Below are 23,717 nucleotides of genomic sequence, written 5' to 3' on the forward strand. Positions count from 1 at the left end.
AAAAATCACCGCTATTTTAGAGACACTTGAAACTTGCACTTTATTATACCCCTTTGTTCACATTTTTTTTAACTCTGTATAAAGCTTTGAAATCGGATGTAATGAATCTTTAAAAAAGAAACATAATTAAAAATGTAAACACTAAGGATTAAAAAGTTGAGCTATTCAAATGACGAGGAGTGTATGTGGCGTACGTTGGGAGAGTGGGCCTTTTTAGTCCAGAATGCGCGTGCAGTGGCTCTCATTGGTATACGTGTATTAGTAAGATTCGTTGCCCCCTTCATGTTTGCCCATGATTTTCCCCTGATCTAGCCCGCGAAATGGATTCGCTTGCCCGTACGGACACAAAAGCCCATACGGGTAAGTGTGCCCATGTCTGCTTTAAGGCATTATTGTTTATTGTCATTGCAAAAGCTAAGCGAACTGGAAACTGAGGTCCTTTAAATTCGAAAGGCATATCAAAAGGAATTAAAGGAGTCATGTGACTGTGCTTCCGAAGTTATGGGTGAGAAAAAAATCCACACCTATATTATGTGCTACGCCCCAATTTACAAACTCATTTATATAAACCTTACTAAATATAAGCACCTACCATTGATATGTTTGTATACCAAAATTTTATGTGACTTATGGTTCCGAAGTTATAGCTGATTGAAAATTTGCAGGCCTATGGGAGATACCACGCCCCCTCGCAAAATTGACACCATATTTGCAAACGAAACCATACCTATAACCTTCCCGGGGTAAAAACAAATAAGTGTGCAAAGTTTCGTGCGATTCCGTGTAGTGATTCAAAAGTTATAAGGTAATAAACAAACAGACATTCACATTTATATATATAGATTAGGCATATATGTAAACTTCTATATTGGCAGTAAGCTAACTTCTCAATGTGTAAGCACCCACCAAACAATTTGTGTTGCCAGCAATAAGAAAATGTGTCGCCCTCGGAAACAAATTTATTGCCGGTAATATTGCCATCGAATCGATTTCCTATTACCGGTCGCTTTAAAACGTCCGCCGAAGGCAACTCGCCTGGGCGAGTCGTTTTCTTATTACCTGAATAAGTCCTTTTCTTATCGCTTCAGGCGATATTTGGAATAATTTTATTCTTTTTAATACTTCATTTATTTTTTTGTATACCAAATTGCAACTTACAATCGGAATTAATTCATTTTCTCGCTGTGAAGCTTCCTATTTTTTCAATCTTGTCCTTGGGCATAATTTAGATGCTTTTGGCCAATACTATTGACGCCATATTCATAAGTTTCGGAATTTTTGAGAACTTTTTTATTCAAAATTGACATGAATGAAGTGATGTTGCCGATTTGTCACCACAGCAATAAATCGGTGAGTCGCCAATTTGTTGCCATTGACGATTGTTGCCTATTTCTCATGTTTTGCATGGTGGGCATTCCGAAATCAAAGCGAGACAGTCTAGTACCGTTTTTGTCAATGTATTGTGTACTTGAGTGCCGTTTTTGTATATGTGTTGTGTACATGTTTATTTATAAACGTATGTGTTCCTTTTCTTTCGTACCGTGTTTATTGATATATCTGTATTGTAGTGTTTTCGGACGGTACTAGCTCTTACTGCCAATATAGGAGTATTACATATATGACATAAGGTCACTTGTTCCCGTACCCAAGGATTTACAGGAAAACGTGTTTTAGTATGCCACCTTAATATGTAAATGTGAAGAATACGGGAGCAGACCCTGCCAGCCATGGCTGAGCAGTTTTCCCTCAAATTCGACAGCTTTACACACACTTTCGCAACTTTTTAGCTATCACACGCACACATTTACGAATTACAAAAACAAGTTCATTTGTTAGAGCGGAATTCCTACTTTTATAGGAATTCTGTGCGTTAAAGCGAGTAAGAAATGTGGTAATTTTTATGACAGAAGGCTTTGACGAAAAATGTCACATTTGATAAAAATGTTTTTATAATTTTATAGATATTTCAAATTCCATTTTATGTTCCCGTTGCCGTTGCCGTCGACTTTGCAACATTATTTTCAAGGTATGTACATACATATGTAAATTACTTAATTTGTGCATTTTAATTGATTTTCTCGTTATTACAGATTTGCAACAATTAAAATTAAAATCCACCATCATCTTTAACGCCGTCACCAGCTCATTTCGCATGCACCTCCTCCATCACCTTTAATGCCACCACCAACATCGTACCACCACCTTCAACACCGGTACCAGAAGTATCGCCACCATCATCATTCAACACCGGCACCAGCAAAATCGCACCATCAACATTCCACGCCTCTACCAGCAAAATCTCACCTTCAACATCGCCCCTATTACTTTAAGGCCACCACCAACATCACCTTCAAAGCCGGCACCAGCAATGTTATACATATCCACATCAATGGTCCTCTGCAATAACTACACAATTCAAAATTCAAAAAATAAAAACTGTTACTACTGTTAAGTGGCTCTTGTCTGTAATCCTCGTCTAATCCATTTCCAACCTTTTCTAAAGTAAGCAGTAAGGATTGCTAAAGTAAGTACTAAATATTAGACATGGATTCGACATGGATTAGATAGATATGTGAGCCACTTAACAGTAGTAAGGGTTTTATTTTTTGAATTTTGAATTGTGTCGTTATTGCACAGGACCATCGATATGTACAAAGTATGTTATTTGTTTGTACATATGTACTATAAGAGTTTTGTATTAATAAACGTTTTTTAAATAAACCAATTCATTTTTAAAAGTAAAAATTTTGATTTTTTACTTATTTGTTTTTTCCTGTACTGAGGAGTTTATAACGACAAAAATGAGTAGCTTGATTATTAGTGCCGAGGAGTTTATACCCTGTGGGGAAAATCTCTAGTTCTGAACTGGTGCGCTTCTAGTACATTTAGATCCAGTACTGGTTCGCGATAAATCTCTTTTGCATGCAAGCAACTGGCGAATTTAACATGGCGATGTCCTAGGAAGTGTCAATTGCCCCCCGATGCATCCCTTTTTCGATAGTTCCGAACTAGTCCTAAATTCTATAGTTCCGAACCGGTTCTAAAATCGACAGACGAAAGAAATCTTTTTGGTTCTTCCGTGTGTGCGATTTTAAGTTATTTTGGAAAAAAACGTGTTCTCAATTTGAAATCAAATTTGTTTGAATGATTGTAAGAAATGTACGTTTACATACCTTTAGCTGTAGCTGAGTTTACAGAGGTGCTCGCTGTTATTTCTTAGATTCCAGACAGTCCCAAGATCTTGAAATGTTAACACAAATTTTAGTTTTGTATTACCAAGCTATGAAAAAGCATCTGCGAAGCACAGAATAGAAGCGTATTTGAACGAAAAAGCCGCCGAACACATATCTAAGTAAAGTAAACAAGCCCCCTGCTGCATCCCTTATTCGATAGTTCCGAACTAGTTCTAAATTCGACAAATAAGATCTAGTTCGTTCCGCATCCCTTTTTCTATAGTTCCGAACCATTTCTAAATTCGTCACTTTAGATATACAGGGTGTCCCAAAAGTAATCTGCCAAACTTTAGGGGAAAGTAGGTGGGGGGTGAGCTCCCTGATAAACAAAAAATTTTCAGGTAAAAGTGTCACCGTTTTGGAAATATTTAATTTTTTTTTAATTAAAAAAAATCGTGCCTTTTCATGTATTTTCTTTAACTGCATCTACAAACCAGGCTATACTTAGTAAATTTTTTGTGTAAAATACTTCCAGATAGTTGCTTCTCCATACTCAAATGCAATGTAGTTAAAATATATTAAGGAACCATCATAAAAATATGACTATTTTGGGATTTTTAACTTTTTGATATTTTCTTCCCCAACTTTGACTATCTCTGGTGAAAAAAAATGTACTGAGCAATAACTTTACATTACATAAAAAAATTGCTCATTTAATAAGGATTTCAGAAAGGTGCCACTCTTACTGTTTCGAATAGAAAAAAAAAGTTTTAGCCGCTTTTGTGGGCAAAGGACTGAGACACGCTAGTGCAAGGGTACATTATTACCTGCTCCTGACATTATTTTATGTTACTTACCGGAATTAGTGAAAGTGGATTTTGTGAAATTGGACCCTTCGAACATTGTGTTATTAATACTATGACAGAGAACACGCAGTATACGTCGCATGAATGGTGGGGAGCTAGTTCCTATCGGGCTAGTTCCTTTTTGGTGATAAAGACCTAGTTCGGAACTAGAAATTTGATTCACTAGTCCGCGGTTTCCCTGCAGGGTAACGACAAAAATGAGTAGTTTGATTATTAGTGCTGAGGAGTTTATAACGACAAAAATGAGTAGTTTGATTATTAGTGCTGAGGAGTTTATAACGACAACAATGAGTAGTTTGTTTATTAGCACTGATGTGTTTATAAAAACGAAAATAAGCAGTTTGGTAGTTTCTAGAGCAGAGCAGATAAAGTTTTTCATTAATCAAAGTTTTCAATTAGTAAGAAGAGGTAAAATATTACACCAACAAGGGGAAAGTGCACAGTTTTATCCCATCGCCTGAACAAAAATTAGTATTTTAATAAGCACTTTTGTAATTAGTGATAATGATAAAATGAGCACTTATTTGATGCTCAGCTGTCTTGCAGGGGAGCTATTGTTTTTCATTGTGTTGTGGATTCAGTACGATTGCTGTACATTTTTAAATTAAACTCGTTTGGTGTTGAGAAGCTCATTCAACGAGAAGGGTATTCAACGCATAAGTTAGATTAAAATCGCCATTGAAATCAGCCAAATACAAATTCTTTAAAATTCTTCTTGGGCCGAAGTCGAACTCGGTCCAATCGACTGTTGCTATTGAAATACTGGGCGGTTACTATGTAATTCGACTCGAAAGAATTTTCGCCTGAAAACGTATTTTTTATCGAATTGAAATATTCCCTTTTTGGATTTCCATATTCGGTTTACGGATATGAGCCACTACGTTATCCGAATTTGATTGCCAAAGTTAAAGCCTGATTATGGCAACTTAACTTAACTTTACGGAACGTAGAACTTAGAGAATCAAAATTAAACAGATTTCGACGTGGCATTAAGTTACGTTAAGTTTCGGCTGTTCAATTATCAGCAACACTCATTTACCAGAATTTTTAAGAGAGAGCTGTAAGTTACGTTAAGTTGCTATAATCAGACCATTAGTCGAAAAACGAAAAAGTGATTCGAAAGCGTTTGAGCTAAAAGTATGTTTACATATAAATATACACCCCTATTCTGCAATACTTTCGTATTCGGATTTTGCTACGAATCGTAGAAATGGTACGCTGTAATCCAAATCGTATCTTCGAACTTTCGAAATTCGTAACAATGGCATGCCTAAAAACGAACGAGTAAGAAATCGACAGTTTTTTTTCGTAATTTTGTACGAAAACAATTCTGTGTCGGAAGCGAGATAAAAGATAAAATCGAGGTGTGCTTGCAGAAAATATTAGTGGTGTTCTTTTAAACAGACAAATTTGCCTTAAGTATATACGTATATTTTTATGCACTGCTTAAAATGAACGAACAAAAAATTATGTTTGTTGCCCCTTATCGAGAAACTTGGGTACGGTTTAGTTATTTGTACAATGATTTTGGGTTGTTGTATCCAAACGCATCATCCGAATTTAAAAACTTTAACGTACACGTGTAGTCAAAGGATTAAGCTAAAATAAAGGTTCCAAATGTCCGAGCTCTAGTTTATTAATAATTTCGTTTGAACCATGCACTTTTTTTTGTAAATTTCGATGTTTGTTCTGCGCAAAGATACAGTGGATGGCGTAGCCGGAGTTATTTGCACAATAAATGTTGTATACCAAAACAAATAAAATAATAAATTAAATATTTTTGTTTAGTTTTTGTCTTGATTATTCACTTCACGGATGCTTTTTCAGAACGAACGCGGCCATTTTAATATGCGCGTAATTGAATTGAATATTTAGCAATATATAGTACTTTCGTTGACGTTTATAGTAAGATCAATTACGTTTCTATTTGATTTTAATATTTTTTCCCTCGGTGTAACAATATATTGTAATGCGTCATTTTAAAGGTTCTTTTCAAAGCGTTATTTTGTTTTTGAAAAATATTCGAGCTGTTAATAGATAAGTGCAAGTACGAACTTAACGGTTGTTTTAAATAAAATAAAAATGGAAGGTTCAGGAACTATATAGAACCTATTTTTAGGTTGTACTCGCCCATAGCTACAACCTGCACTAGGTTTTGTTTCGGGTGTATTTCTTGACTTTTTTTGTGGCACCGTATAATATTTCATATAACACTGCAGATAATGTCAATTTTTTTTAGCGGTATTTTAAATCAATACACACTTATTAACAGCTCTGCTAATATGATGAAATAAGTAAATTTACCTTACCTGTTCCCAAAAAAAAATAAAAAATTTAAATTTCCAAAACAATAATTTGCAGTGCTACTTGAGCAATTTACGAAAAGTGTAAACGTCATAAGCAAAGTTTATGTCAAAAAATTTCAAAGTATACAGTAAACCAACCATTGACAATATACTTATTTGAAAATTAATACATGAAATATTGTGCATGTATAGGAATTTGTTTGTCATTAACCCACAGGCAACGACTGGTGCAAAAGTACCCACAAATGTTTGTTGATATATTTGAAATGTAAATTTGAACAGCGAAATTCGTAAAAAATAATAATAAAACAGAAATATTGTTATTACATGGGAGGTGGTTATTGACAGATTTCGTCAACATTTAAATTATACCAAAGGCAACTTCGGCACCGACTTTCGTTGAAATATGTAAATTTAGTTCGAGTTAGCGTGTTTACAAACAGACACGGCTGAACCAATTCATCTCATCATTCTGAATATTTTGATAAATATATGTGTATGCATATTTGTATATACATTTTATACAGTTGATAAACGGGCTCGCTTATCTGCATAAACCGTTTTTATTTGCATTAAATCTTTCAAATGAGAATAAGCGGCTTAACAAATACATACAGATATAACTTTGTGTACATATTTCATAAAAGCTATGGAGGTCTGCACTATCAGAATGGTATATTTGAAAACTAGAGCGTTCTACCTTTAAGCTAAGTAATACTTGTTTTACCCCCTAATCGATGGGACCAGTTTCCAAAGTCAGCCAACCATTATTCACTCAAAGTTGTGTTCGGAACACGATATGAATTATGTTGGAACTGGATTCGGCCATAATCGCTTACGCTTTACGCCTGATTTGCTTGCAATTTCGTTTTCTCGTTATTTTATTTTATGCGACTTGAAAATATTTTTCACTATAAGAAAATATTGAAATTGGGTTTCACTTGGGTTAACGAAAACAACAACTGTGAAAAAATATCAACCAATATATTCAAATAAATTGTCAAATAAGCATATTTACATTTTTTGTTTTGTCTGTCTGGATTACTGTATACTGTGGGTAAATTCATTCTCTCAATTCGTCGGCCAAGATTTTTTGTCTGACGTTGGCAAATCATATAAAATTGAAAATAAAAAAATTAAATTGTTTGAGATTGAAAATGAGAATGTGTGTGTGAGTTTGAGTTTTGAATTTTTAAATTATATTGCTGGCAAACGTCAGACTGCCTCTCAATGGTTTTACCTTGTCATGTTTTTATCATGGGTTTTTTTAAAAAATAAAAAAGGTTTGTCGTCCGATGATATTCGAACCGCGGTACCCATGTTCACTAAGCAAATGCTCTTCTAGTTTGCTAACATTCGTATTGCATTCGATACGAATAGGAATTCCTACATTCTAACACTTCCGACTCGAGTAGAAAGTGTTTCCATTCACTTGGATCTACTTTCGAATATTTTTGAGTTTTCATTTGGTGGCACTGGTTGTGAGCGATGAAAAAAAAACGAGAAAAAATGTATAAAATTTATATGTAGTGATGGAACTTTTTCGAAAAGTATCGATACTAGTACTCATTTAGAATACTCTAAAGAAGAATCGATGCCAGTACTCATACTTGCAAAAAAGTATCGATAATACTCGTACTTCCAACTATTTTTAAACCAAACGCAAAAAATAAACAAAAATCAGTTTGCTTTGCTTTTATGACCTCTCCGCATTTGTAAGTTGAAGAGACGCTGCTGAAATCTGATCTAACAAAGATTTCTAAAGAAGTTTTTGAAATAAATTGCAATAAGTTTACTTCTACATGCATAAAATATATGTTTATAGCAACAAGCATATATAAAGTTTTTAAAAGCAATTATTTTATAAGTTTTTTAATACTATGTCTCCATTGTGAGATTTAATGAAGATTTAGCCCTCTGACGAGATTTGACGTTAAATCTTTTGAGATTTACCATATAAAATTAAATCTTGAAAGGCAGTAGATTTAAGTTAAATCTTCGTCAAATCTTCAATAATATTGATCAATAAGTACAATTTGTTGGATGTGGCAACCACAAATTCACATGCTATAAATCAAATGGCATTTGTGTTTTCAATATACAGTTGAGGACATTGAAATCTAGCCTATCATAAAAACATGAATTTTCGTATTTTTAGGGATTTTTATATTTTTGTTAGTTTGGGAGGAAAATTAGTAATACATATTTACATAATTTGTAATAAATTAAGAAAATATTATTTAAAAAATTTACAAGAAATGTTTTATAGTAATATCATGCAGAGTCTTCTCCGCTTTCTATAAGTCATTTACGCGCTGCGATAAAAAATATATAAATTTCGGTAGTGGTTCTGCTTCGATAACATTGCACCGAACATCCTCTAGAACTCAGTTCGTATTCGTGATATGCCAAAGATTCGTGATATGCCAAAGGCCCACGATTGGATTTTCGGTTCCCTCCTATGAATAAAAGAGTTCTACAAAAATTTTTCTTTCCGCAAATGTTTTTCACCGTTTTGATAATTTTTCTTAAATTCGGGAAAATGATTCGGAATATGGTACCATTCTTACACTTTCCAAACTATATATTATACATACATATTTACCACGAAAAAGAAGCCAATAATATTCAGAATTCATATAATGAAATTCCGTTTGGTACCTTCCTTTTATCTATCTGTATATCAATGCCCGCAACTGTATTTATAAAATCATACATAAGCAAACGTCAAATATTTAAAAATGTGAACGTCAAACATATCCCGTTGTGGTAATGGAGACGATTGTGATTTAGCAACTGGATTTATTAAATCTTAATGGATAAATCTCTCAATGGAGACATAGTATAAGGGTATATTTATAAATCACTTAGGGTTAAATTAGTGGTGACATAACCATGACCATATAAAACATCTGTTCCAACCAACCTTATGGCCAACACTGTATTCGATTAGTGGTGCCACACCATAACGCCATAACCATAGCCATAGAGACCAATTGAATTTTGCTTTTCCGCCATAACCATAATCATCTAATATCTGAAGTGCGAGTAAGAACGTGTTGCCAGACATTCAAAAAACAAATTGTGCACAGCCAACATTTGGCATAAGTGTAGAATTTGGACCATTTAGCTGTGCAAAAAGCAAAAATGTGGCTATATAGAACTTCTCATGCTGATTTCAACTGTACCAAAGTTATTTGCCGCAATAATATAAAGAAAGATATAAAAGGTTAAATTAATATTTTTTGATTCTTTAAATATTAATATCTTATGAACTACATAACCGATTAAAAAACTGATGATGTCAAAATAAAGACAATTAATTTATCTTTCCGTTTGTTATATTGTTTTTTATATTTTTAATCCAAAAATACTAAAAAACGAATAAAAATTTCGTATTTTTTCATAAAATAACCATTATTTAACAAAAGTTCATAACTAATGCAAAAGAAATTTATATTATTAAGAAATTTATTACCTTTAATTTGATGTACATACATACATGTTTCTTTATGATCAGCTGTTGAGTTTTAAGAATTTAGTGTTAATTAAGTGAAAGTGAAAGAAGTTATGCGTAAGTATCCTACGATATTGCACATTTTCCGCATCTTGTTCCGCGTCTGCCACCACCGACATTGTTGACTACGAGAAGTCAGCTGTTTATGGTTATGATACCTATTATCGATGATAGTTAAAGTGGTTACGGTTATGGCAATGGTTACGACTAGGCATTATGGTATGTCACCACTAATTTAACCTTTACTTGGAAAATTAAGTGCAATTCTATGTTGTGTAAAAATTTCATACAAAAAATATGTATATTAATTTTTTACTATGGGAATATATTTAGTATGCAAATTTCAAACTTCAATTCCGTTGTAGCCCAGCCAAGTCAGCTCAAAATTAGGGGTAATCTTACACTAATTAGCAAAAGCTGGAATGGAATGTCAAAAGTCCCCATCGATCCCATGTCTGCAAAAAAAGTTATTCAAGGTTAAATAGATTGATTTTTTGCATTTTTCGGCAAAACGGTGAGGTTTACCACAAAAATAGGTGAGACGAAAGTGTAGATCATACAATTATCTAAAAAAATTGATATAACATTTTTTTCCTAAGGATTACCATTTCTGACATATAGCGATTAAAAATTGTAGCAAACGGTTTATACTCCATAATATGCAAATCATAAATCTGTATAGAAACTTTCTTATTCTACTTAAGTGCTCATAACTTCTACATTTATTATTCAATTTAGATGGCAAGTTCCTTATTATATTAATGAAGGACCATGCTTTCTTTTCTTTTATTATCATTTTTTAATTATGCGAAACTGTCGATGAGTAAATGATTAGCTCCTAAACTACTATATAATCCGTTTAGGAAATGTCGTTTATGAAGAAGATAGTGAATTTAATGTGCTCCACTACTGTAGAAAGAAATGTGAGATCCGCCAGCTATAAAATAAAAAGTGTGCAATTAAGTGAGCGCACTTTCTCACATATATAAAATTTGGCTATGTCTCAAAAACTATTGCAGTTTATTATATTTTGACTACATACCCAGGTTCAGCGGAAAATTTTACATGAGAAGTGATGGTGTGCCACAGGAGGGGTTTCTTGTAAACTTGTGTAATTATTAATTAGATGAATAGTTTTCTCTATTTTTTTTAATTCATTACTTCCAATGGTATTATTTTTATTTCATGCAATATTGTGTAGGTAAACAGGACTACAATAAGGCGTGGAGTAGGCCTACTGGGGAAACCACGTTAAAGAAAAACGTGCCAAATACATTACCCCACAAGTACAGTGTGAATTGTACATATTATGAGAATACAATTTTTGAATCGCAATATCTCTGAAATGGTAATTCTTAGGAAGATAAATGTTATTACGGTTTTTATAGACAATTGCATGATCTACACTTTTGTCTCATCTATTTTTGTGATAAGCCTTACCGGTTTGCTGAAAAATGAAAAAAAAAACAATTTATGTGACCTTTGACCTTGAATAAATTTTTTTCCAGACGTGGGATCGATGGAGATTTTTGACATTTCATTCATAATAGTGTTCATAACACTCGTACAAATTTTCAGCTTTATGCGGATTATTGTAACCTTGAATGTCTAACTTGACCGGACTATTGTGAGTTAGGACAGTTTTTAGGTAAATAAGCGTTTTGTTCATTGACGCGACATTCGTATTGATTATCGAAGATAATTTTCGGCATGGACGTGAACCGGTTTTGAGCCGAACCGGTTTTGAACCGGAAAACCGATTTTTCTATTAATTAACTAAACCGAACCGAAATTTTCCACAAATTTTTGATCCGAACCGAAAACCGAACCACTTTCTATAAAGGTTTAAAGGTTCGTTTCAATCAATTTTCAATAGATAAATGCACCCACTTTTTTTTTTGTTAAACATGGTAATACCTACCATGTTTGTTTACCATGTGACAATATCAAATGTAAAGGCAACCCATCTCATTTGACAGACACTTGACCCTTAACCTTGCGCGTTGTTGCACTTGACACTTGACACTTATAAACTTGCGCGTTTTTTTTTTGTTTTTCGAACCGTTGAACCGAACCGAAACCCCGTTTCAAAGACCAAAAAAATCGCTTTGACGAACCAATCCAAAAGTGCAAAAACGGTTTTTCATCCGGTTCACGTCCCTGATTTTCGGCCCCAATATTTGTTGGGTAATTTTTTAACATTTTTCAATGCAATTGAAAGGTCGAAATTTTTTGTGTAATGCTTAAGATGCTTTCCATTTCCAGACAACCGGTCAGGTACGAGCATGATTTTTAATTTCGACCAAACTCAAATACATTGTTTGTTGGTCCAAATAATGAGACACGTATTTTTTCTTTTGGCTCGGAAAAATTTGTCGGCCGAATTAAACGCGATTTTGTTTGTCAGGCGAAAATCGATTATTCGAATTGACAGTCAGAATTTTTTTTTAAAATGCCCATAACTTTGTCAAAATTTAATAGATTCCAACATTGTTTTTACTCAAATGTCAGTAATTCTTGTCACTTCAAGATAGAATGATATAATTTATTGATTTTCATTATTTAAAATTTGTTATTTAACAATAAACAAAAAGTGCAAATTTTTTTTTTAATTAAATTTCTCAAAAAGTGTATTTTTTTTCTCTCAAACTTTTTTACCGGGAAAGAGACACTTTGAACAACAATCAACCCAAATCTCTAATAGCGAAGATTTTTTTTTCTGAGTTATAATTTTTTATAGAAAATATACGTTTTTGTGGTACATACTACAATGTTCTTATATTGTTTAACTAAATGGAACATATGTATGTAATATATCAGCAAAAAGTACAGCCGTGATCATTTTTTGTGTATCAAATAGATATTAGAACACACTTTCCACCATACAGTTTCGAAATACAAAATCACATTTTCCCGTTTTGTTTTTTTTTTTTAAACAATTTTTTTATTTTTACTTAGAAAAGTTTTTAGCTCGTCGATACTTTTTAGTGTTCGCGATATTTACTCAGTACTTGTCAAAAAGTATCGAGTTCTCGATACTACTCAGTACTCATGAAAAGTATCGATATTCTGTACTCGGTACTCGTATCGTTCTATCACTAGGAATATGTGTGTCCTATGGATTTTAATTTTTTCGCTTTTTACGATCCCGGGATTTTCGAGACGTCGTTATCACAATCCCGGAATCCCGCGATTAGTCCCGGGATTTAGATATTCATTATTTTCCAACAACTTGACAAGAAAAAATTGCATCAATATAGTTTGAGAAGCTGTCCTACCATATAATAAATAATAAATAAATGGGCTTAAAACCTACTTTATTATTTAACTTGAACAATATTTCATTAGTAACAAAACAATGGACAGTAGGGCGTTTCCACCGTTATGGGTTGGACATTTGTACGGAAAAAAATTTCTTTCTTGTTTAAATTTAAGTATAAAGTACTCAACAATTCTACATTTTGATAAGCTACATCTAATTGATTATTATATGAGTTATTACAAAATACGAACAAATTCCAGCCTTCTTTTATATGGAAAAAATCTGATTTATATCTTTTGTCACGGGTGGGACAAAAAAAGAACCTGCCTTTTGGAGCATATCTATTTTATGGAAACTCTGCGAATATATTTCACTTTTCTGTGTGAACTTGATGACTTATAATAAAACAAAGCATCAGGAACACAAACAAAGCAAAAACTACAAAAAAATATGGTTTTATTATACGAAAAATCCGAAATTCCTCTGTCACGGGTGGGACCACGTTTGTCACGGGTAGGACATGTACGAATTTTTATATGAAAAGGAGCTTTTAAAGTGGGCCAAATATAAAGATTAGTTATTAAAAAATGTAAGAAGCCAAGTAGGGGTAAAATTCACTCACGTTTTATCTTACGATGGTGCCTTTTATAAAGAAGAAAATGCTTAGCATAGTCAGCCAAACAAATTATTAAAAATGAACGCGATCTCCTAGCGTCTTGCTATTTTAACATTTACCTACTTAAATTTAATGGTCTACAAAACTGCATACCTAAAAAGGAACAGTCCAGCGCCTTCGTCTTGATCTGCAGGTGAAAATATCGATATCAAAATCGATAATAATATCGATAGCAAAATCGATAAAAATATCAATAACAAAATCGATGAAAATATCGACAGTAAAGTCGATAAAAATATCGATAACAAAATCGGTAACCTAATCGATTACAAAATCTTTCAAAAAATCGATAACAAAATCAATAACAAAGCCGATAACAAAATCGATTACAAAGTCGATAACAGAATCGATAACAACAGAATGGATAACAAAAGTGATAACAATATCGATAGCAAAATCGGTATCAAAATCGATAAAAATATTGACGGCAAAATCAATAAACATATCGATAACAAAATCGATAGCAAAATCGATAATAATATCGATAGCAAAATCGATAAAACAACCGATAAAAAATCGATAACAAAATATCGATTACAAAATCGATAAAAGTACCGATCGTTATATCGATAAGTTCCGAAAATATCGATAGCAAAATCAGTAACAATATCGATAACCAAATCGATAGCAAAATCGTTAACAAAATCAATAAAAATATCGATAACAAAACCGATAAAAATATCGAAGACAAAATCTATTAAAATATCGACTACAAAATCTATAAAAATATCGATAACAAAACTGATAAAAATATCGATAGCACAATCGATAAAAATATCGATAACAAAATCGACAGATAATCGATAATAAAATCAATAACAACGTCGATAACAAAATCGATAAAAAAAATCAATAAAAATATCGATTAAAAAATTGATAAAAAATATCTATAACAAAATCGATATGGATCATTATATCGATAACTTCCGAAAATATCGATAACAAAATCGATAAAAAATATCGATAACAAAATCAATAAAAAGATCGGTCATTATATCGACAAGTTGCGAAAATATCGATAGCAAAATCAATAACAATATCGATAAAGATATCGTTCACAAAACCGACAAAATATCGATTTTTATATCGATAAGTCCATAGAATCCCGAAAATCTCTAAAATCCCGAAATAGTTCCCAGATTGAGTCTCTGTGCCTCTATCTATATCCTTTTCTCTAAAGCTACCTTTCTTTTAATCTTTCTTCCTCTATCTTCATCTATACTTTTATCGGTATCCTCATCCTCATTTTTTTCTTTATATTTATCTTTGTTTTTACTTTTACTTTTTTACTTTTTTTTATCATATTCTTCATATACATATTCCCCTTCATCTTTGCCATTATATAGTACTTAAGTGTTTAAATTTACCTTGGTCTTCATTTTTGCATATTATGCATACATGTGTTCATACATAGTACATATATGTATGTACCAGGGTTGTTGCGAATAATCGCATTCGCATTCGCAATCGCGGAGCTTCCGCATTAATTTCAACATTCGCATTCGCTTTCGCATTCGCAATAATCAATGCGGAGCTTTTGCGAATGCGAATGTTGTGCAAGTGCACTGATAAAACGTATATATGGCAAACAAAATGACAAATTGTAGCCAATATTTTTGCCTGTGTTCGTGGGAGTATTTGTGTAACAAAACTGGTCAAATGTCGTATTTATCAACTTTGGTAAAAATGTCTTTAAACATATTATTTCTTAAGCTATAAAACCGAGCTATCAATGGGCAGTAGCGTGGGCCGGAAATCCGCTTTTTTAGAATTTTTATTGGTAATAGCAAAATTATGGTTCATTATGCTTTAAAAAAAATCTGTGTGAAATTTGGAATTTTTTGGTCAATATCCTAGGCTCGCCCAAGTCCATCAAAGTTCAATATGCTAAAAAAAATAAAAATTAATAAATAAATAATTTAATACATTTTTTTACTAAAATTGCAATAATCTTTTAAAGTATTAGTCCTACATAATTTGGTATATGGACCTTTTTTGTAGAGAATCGAAGTTAGCTAAGAAAAAAATTTGTTTAGTACTTGAACTTTGATGGACGTGGGCGAGCCTAGGATATTGACCAAAAATTTTCACATTTCACACAGATAGTTTTTAAAGCATAATGAACCATATTTTTGCTATTGCGAATCAAAATTCTAAAACATCGGATTTTCGGCCCACGCTAATACTATGTCTCCATTTTGAGATTTAATGAAGATTTAGCCCTCTGACGAGATTTGGCGTTAAATCTTTTGAGATTTACCATATAAAATTAAATCTCGAAAGGCGGTAGATTTAAGTTAAATCTTCGTCAAATCTTCAATAATATTGATCAATAAGTACAATTTGTTGGATGTGGCAACCACAAATTCACATGCCATAAGTCAAATGATATTTGTGTTTTCAATATACAGTTGAGGACATTGAAATCTAGCCTATCATAAAAACATGAATTTTCGTATTTTTAGGAATTTTTTTATTTTTGTTAGTTTGGGAGGAAAATTAGTAATACATATGTACATAACTTTGGTTGTAATAAATTAAGAAAATATTTTTTTAAAAACTAAAAATTTAGAAGAAATATTTTATAGTAATATCATGCAGAGTCTTCCCCGCTTTCTATAAGCCATTTGCGCGATCCGACAAAAAATTTATAAACTTCGGTAATGGTTCTGCTTCGATAACATTGCACCGAACATCCTCTAGAACTCAGTTCGTATTCGTGATATGCCAAAGATTCGTGATATGCCAAAGGCCCACGATTGGATTTTCGGTTCCCTCCTATGAATAAGAGAGTTCTACAAAAATTTTTCTTTCCGCAAATGTTTTTTACCGTTTCGATCATTTTTCTTAAATTCGGGAAAATGATTGGGAATATGGTACCATTCTTTACATTTTCCAAACTATATATTATACATACATATTTACCACGAATAAGAAGCCAATAATATTAAGAATTCACATAATGAAATTCCGCTTGGCACCTTCTTTTTATCTGTCTGTATATCAATGTCCGCAACTGTATTTATAAAATCATACATAAGCAAACGTCAAATATTTAAAAATGTGAACGTCAAACATATCTCGTTGTGGTAATGGAGACGGTTGTGATTTAGCAACTGGATTTATTAAATCTTAATGGATAAATATCTCAATGGAGACATAGTATAATGGGCAGCCATACAAGTTTCAACTTCTACTTGAGCTTTGAGGTACGTCAAAGAGAACATAGTCTTTTTAACAATGTTTTTTTTCTGCATTGCTTTCATTCTTTATTATGATTTTTTTGGAACAATCTTAAAAAAACTAATAGACACAAATGAAGAAAGTGTGCACTGTAATTCTTAACCAAATTTTCGTGATTTGCTTTTGATGTTACATATCTTCGTTTCAATAATTTCAAATGGGGCTCTATGGGGAATTTATTATTAGCAAAAAAAATTTTAAAAACAATAATTTTGTCTACTTGTCGGGCAATATTTTTTTCATAGGGATATACATTGGATCCTTGGCTAAAAACTTCTGTGGTAAAACTGTCCCTTATTTGCTATTTAAAGCCAAAGAGTAAGCTCCTTCAATAGGGATTTCCAGCAGAAATGATAATCGTCTGGCTAGAAAGATAATCGATGCTCAAATAATTAAAAAACTATAGATCTGACCTTTAATAAGATAAGAATTACATAACTATCTGAGATTCAAATGCTTATAAAAAACAGGATGCTTTTTTTTAAATAACAATAACAGCCACGATTTTGTAAACAGAATTTTGTTCAAAACTTTCATTCCTGGAAAATAATAATTTATTTTTCATATCCACCTATTTAGCTCGCTATAAGCGCAAATTTTTCAAACCAGTCGTAGAAAAAAGTATTAAAAATTAACTACAGAAATTAAATCGAAAAACGTTGATGAAGTTACAGAGTCCTCAAATTCGAAACAGCCAAAGTAATGAGAATGAAGGATTCTTTTTAAAAGCTTTAGAAAAACCTGACACATCTTAAAAATACTTGACATCCGCATTCGCATTCGCATCCGCGGATGTTAGCTGTTAGATATTCGCATCCGCATTCGCATCCGCGGATGTCTAAAATTCCACATTCGCAACATCCCTAGTATGTACATATATAATATGTATAGACATATGTACATAGATTACTAAAAAATAGAAACAGATCCCCATTAACTGCAATCAACATATGTACATATGTACGTGTGTATGTATTTACATATGTACATACGCTGCGATTAGGTTATAAATATTGCGCCATCTGTTTATCAAAAGTCGAAATGTGTACTTACGCACACACACATACTTTTTGTCTCCTTCCCTCACTTCCAACGCATGCACGTGTTTGCAAAACGATGACGAAGTCATTTTGTATGGGAAATCATTTATGCCTATATATTTGAATCAAATAAACATACCTAGAAGATATCAACCAATACTTCCCATATACCAAACGAAAGGAAAACTCTGTAATTTTTGATTAAAGAAAACAAAAACAAAATCAGTCGAGCGGTTTTCGAGCATTTTGGTAATAAAAGAATTTGCAAATTTTTTCAACAATTTTTTACCTTAAAATGCTCAATATTTGTTGAATTTTTGTAAAATCTGTACACGATAATATTTCTATTGCTCCAAAGAATCTATATCCCGAAAATGAAAGATATATGCAAATCATAAGCTGGTGGAGCACTTTAAAGGCTCAAAATTGACCCCAAAATAAGCCAAAGTTTTCCGTTCTCTTATCGACAGAAACCGAATTGGTTACTTACAAAAATAAATCTGTCGATAGGTTTGGAATTTTGTCCTTGAAACGCTACACTTTTCTTTGAAATAGCTTCATTAGTTCTCGTGCAATAAGCGTTTTCATGAAGCTCTAAAAATTACAACTCCAACATTTCAGCATAGCCTCTATTTCGAAACGTAAGACGTACGTCAAAATTCTGAACAATGGCTGCGTTTCTTTATACATTCCGGATAATCCCATTTCACAGCCGGAATAAACAGAATGCTTTTGAAATATACGTTAACATATCATCAGGAACGTTCTAAAGAATAAGTAAACAAAAAAGTTTATTCCAAACGTTCAGAATGAATAAAGAAATTCAGCCAATATGTTTTAAATTTTCGGGTATAATTGTTAAAGTTTGTTAAATTTTTATAATTTTTGTAAGAAGTTTGAAATGTAGATTTATGTGGTTCTGGTTAGGTAATGTGCTAGGCTTTTCTAAACAAAACTATAAACATTAGATTAACTAAATAAAAAATCAAAACTGGTCAATATGTTTTTTTTATCCTCCTCCTCCCGTAATTTAATGGGCTATAATTATAAAATTGCACACTTAGAATTTTTCTAAAAAATCTGATTAAAAAAATTGAAACGGATTGAAACAAAAAAATTTCAAAACACATCAAGCAATCAATTTACTCACGACACTATGGGCCAAATATATTAAAACTGCGTTTTTAGTTTTAGAATTTTTTTTACTAGAGCTTTATAATTTCAAACATATGATAAATTCTAAAAATTATTTTAAAAATTCAGTGCAATGTAGAATAAAAATGGGTACCAAATCAGATAGAAAATACTGTAGGATTTAAAAAAATTAAAATTATAGGTATTGAATATGCTCTTTCAATCAATTTTATTTTTTAAGCTAATAAAGTTAGAAGAACTATATTCGACGACGTTGTCGAGTTAGTCTTTAACATATAATTTTTTCAATATAAATATTACAAAATTTCAAGGATATTCAAGGATAAAATTTTTAAGGACATTTTCAATACCTTATACACCAAAAAATTTTATCTGTTCTTTCTCTACAGAATTTTCTTTTTCATTTTATACCCATACTGCTGTGCTAAGTACATTGTATTAAACTATTTTCTGAATTACTCATATTATTCAATTTTCAAAGTTCTTTTAAAAAATTCTAACTTCAGAGAGAAAAACTAAAAATGAAATTTTACCGCATTGGCCCATGGCTTCGCGAATATATTGATTTCTTTGCGTGTAAAACTGTCTATCGCACGGTGTTATGCGTATGTAAAATTAGCTAGACATTTATAAAAAAAATATTAAATATTAAATAAACAAAAGAAATATAGCATAAACTGGTCAACATAAGGCGTTTCTATTATTGCCACCATTGCAAATTACAAATCCCTAAAATCCTGGGATCCGGCACTTAGGTATTAACATCCTTAGTGTGTACTTTTGCAACGAAGCTTTATACCATTGCTAGCATAGTAGAAAGCATTTGCTTAATGAACATGGATCTCGTGGCTCGATTCTCATCGGGTCACAAACCTTCTTTATTTTTTTAACAAATCCTTTTATTTTTTAATATGTAAACTTACTTGCACTTTTTTAAAGAAACAATGTATACATACTACATACTTTTTTTGGAGACATTTCGAATTAACTAGTAAATATCGCTCATTTCCCAGAAAACACAGTCTCTAACGTTAGAGAAATTTAGATCTCTACATTAGATAACTAGGGTAATTCTCTAATCGTTCTCGAGCCGATGACGACGTTAGAGAACTACATTAGAATTCGATTCAAGAACGATTAGAGAAACAACGCAAATTCAAGTAAATGTAAATAAGCAATATTCCAAATGAATGAATCATAAATTATTTTTAAGTTCAAATAATTCATTATTATTTTATTATAAATACATTTAATACAAATTTTACAAACAAAGCGTTTTATTTAATAAAGCAAAATCAGTTTGAAATTCACAATCGAATCCCATTAGAGATCAACATTAGAACTCGATTAGAGAATTCATATTTTCTCGAGTCGAGAACTATGTCCCTTTTTTTTGAGATCGCTATGATTCTCGATAGTTTTTTGAGTCGTTCTCTAACGTTGGAGATTGGAGAATGTGGCTAGTTCTCCAATCATTCTCTAATCGATAACTAACCTCAATGTTTGCTGGGTTGCTGCAAGGGTGTCATAATCCAAACATAATTTTTTAGCTAAGTCTCTTCTTCTATGTTATGTAAAAATCGATTAACAATAGCTCATTAGAAGAAAATGTGTCTTAATTTTCACTATGGGAGCTTAGCCAACGATAAACTAAAAAGCCGTTTTTCTCGAGTTTTTAATTTTTTTTATTATGACACTCTTGCAGAAATTAAGTGATATGTATAAGACTATGTAAATATTTATATTGTGTATTTCCATCAGTATGTATGTATGTATAAGATCAATATCAACAAAGCGTACAAAAAAGTAAGACGTGATTTGATCTAGGTTCTAGTGGCACTGCTTTGTGTCTTTATTACATTGAGGGGGGAAAAATATTAAAATCAAATAGAAACGTAATTGATCTTACTATAAACGTTAACGAAAGTACTGTATATTGGTAAATATTCAATTAAATTACGCGCATATTAAAATTACCGCTTTCGTTCTGAAAAAGCATCCGTGAAGTGAATAATTAAATTAAAACCAAAAAATAAAATACTTAATTTGCACGTTGCCTGCAGTGGAATTCGAACCCAGCCCCTCTCTGGATATCAACAAATTGTGGCAAGCATCTTTGCACACTCAGCCACAGCCAGACATATAAATGTGCTTTCAAAGGTTGAATTTCCATCAACACCACAAAGAATGATAGAATACACAATTGCGCCAATCGAGCTTAGAGCAACTGGGTGTGACGTCACACGCCATGAGAATGAGAGTGTAAAGAATAGCTCTGATCAAATACTTTTCGTGTAAATCCTGTAAAAATGTCAAACATTGCGCTCTGAAGTGAGAGTACAAAGTGAGTAACAACCAAAAAGTACGGTAACAAAAAAGTATTTTACCTGTAAAAACGTCAAACTGCCGATCGCTTGACAGTTTTCATGATTTTACCAGAAGAAAAAGTTCGGGTAAAATCTTGCCACTTCATTCTCAACACAACTCTCCAAAAATCGTTCTCTTTTACAGGACTTTGGAGGAATTTGGAGTACGGGACTACTGTAACTTCCTGCAAGTTCCTGTAAAAACCTGTAAATTCATAGAGTACTGGATCAGAGCTAATAATTTTGAAGAAGGAGAGGAATATAAAAGTAGGTTGAATTGTATCTACTCTTCCCATTCTTAAATTTGAACGTACATTCGGTACAAGCACACTATTTTAGGTACATTTGGAACGTAGTAAAATATTGTTACATGTAAGTCCAAAAGTTGTTATGATACAGAAGGAAGATGTAGTCCACCAACTATCAAAAATATATGCAAATAAAAGTAATTGTTTACTGTTTAGGCACGTGTGCAGTGTTGCCAGAACTTTCTGGGCCAACCGGCTAGATTGGCAAAAAAAACCGGCTAAAAACGGCTAAACTGTTTTAACTAAATTTCACATGTTTCATTTAAATAAATTTTGGCGGCAAGAATTTGCAATTAGAAAAAACATATGAATGTGGGACATGGTTGCATTTTTTGTCGACAATAATTTGAATAAACAGGTTCGCCAAATTTAAAAATTCACAAACTTGAGCGATTTATAATAAAAAATTTAAGTAAAGACTTGTTTACTTAATTAGTTTAGTTAATTCCATTGATTTGAAACGTACTCGTAACGCAATCTCAACCAAAGCCGATATAGGAAACGCGACAGTTAGTACGGCAAAGAAATTGAAACGTATGTTGAAGAAAGTCGGACTAGCAAGAAAGCAAGAAATATACATGTAGATCCTGTTTTTTGTCCCTCTAAAAGAACTTTAAAATTCAATACAAATTACTTATGTTTTAAATGCAACCGTGGACACTAGCTGGCAGAGAAACTTGCAAGTTCCTGCAAATTTGCGTTCGTGCAGAAATTTGAAAATTTCTCTACTTGAGAGGGAGCATTTTTTCTTACTAACTGATATTTTGAGTGATAATTTTCGCTGGATTTTCGACGAACAAACCTATTGTCTTCCTAGAGAGTTTTGCTTTACATAGAAATTTGTGCTCTTTTACTTTCATTTTTATGCATTTCAGTGCTGGTTCTTTTAATTCAAGTTGGCTTTCGGTTTTTGGAATTTAAATAAGTTCTCAGGAAAAAAAAGTTAGTTTAAATAAGCCCATATGTGTACATAGCGCTTGAAAATATCAATTTTTCCCTTGCCTTAAAACTTTAAGCGTGGGCAACAATGATGTTTTGTAATTAAGGCAGAATAGAATATACGCTATCTGGGAAGACAATACCTGTAACATTTATTCTTGGCAGTATATCCAAACACAAACGCCTGTTAAGCAAACAGTGAAACAATTTGTTATTTTCTAAGTTTGCGAATAAAACTTCACACTTAAATTTAAGTCATTGATAACAAACATTATATGAAGAAAGTCCCCCTTACGGCCTTCTTTAGAAAAAAAAAATATTTGTTTAAAATAAAAATAATCGAAATCGGCCCAATTTTATATAACTCTGCCTCCACGATAACGCTAGTAGCCATTTCTAACAGATTTTGGGTCGCTTAGTCAAAAATGGAAACATATATATTTGAGTTTTAAGAAAACAAAGAAATAGCAAAATCGGCTAAAAACGGCTAATTTTTTTTTATAAAACGGCTAACAAATCGCTTTCCGGCTAAACCGAAATTTCTCCGGCTGTTTGCTATTGCAACCGGCTAAATCTAGCCGGAAAACGGCTAAAATGGCAACACTGCACGTGTATCTACTTTAAGGTACAACTTCTCGGCAATCAGGTACAATATGAATATTTAATATGTCAGCGAAAGGGTGGATGCTGTAAAATCGAGAAAGAGAGGATTAGCGGTCCGCGGAGGCGCCACCTTTGTTTCGCTGCATCGTGCAACACCACAGCACCAGTGTTGATATTTTAAGTACAATTGTGCTTTTTTCAGTACAGTTTGTTTTGAAAAGTACAAAAGTACAATTTACTCATTTTAAGTACAATTTCAACAT

At 32.3% G+C, this 23,717-nt stretch overlaps 1 protein-coding gene across 1 annotated transcript in view; it reads right to left on the minus strand.

Annotated features, from left to right (window-relative positions):
* LOC118755730 overlaps positions 1-23,717 on the minus strand; it is an 80,099-nt gene that overhangs the window by 35,694 nt on the left and 20,688 nt on the right. The gene's annotated exons all lie outside the window — the stretch shown is intronic.

The sequence above is a fragment of the Rhagoletis pomonella genome, unplaced genomic scaffold (genome assembly GCF_013731165.1).
Source record: "Rhagoletis pomonella isolate Grant_MI unplaced genomic scaffold, Rhpom_1.0 Rhpom_scaffold_00002, whole genome shotgun sequence".
NCBI lineage: Eukaryota > Metazoa > Arthropoda > Insecta > Diptera > Tephritidae > Rhagoletis > Rhagoletis pomonella.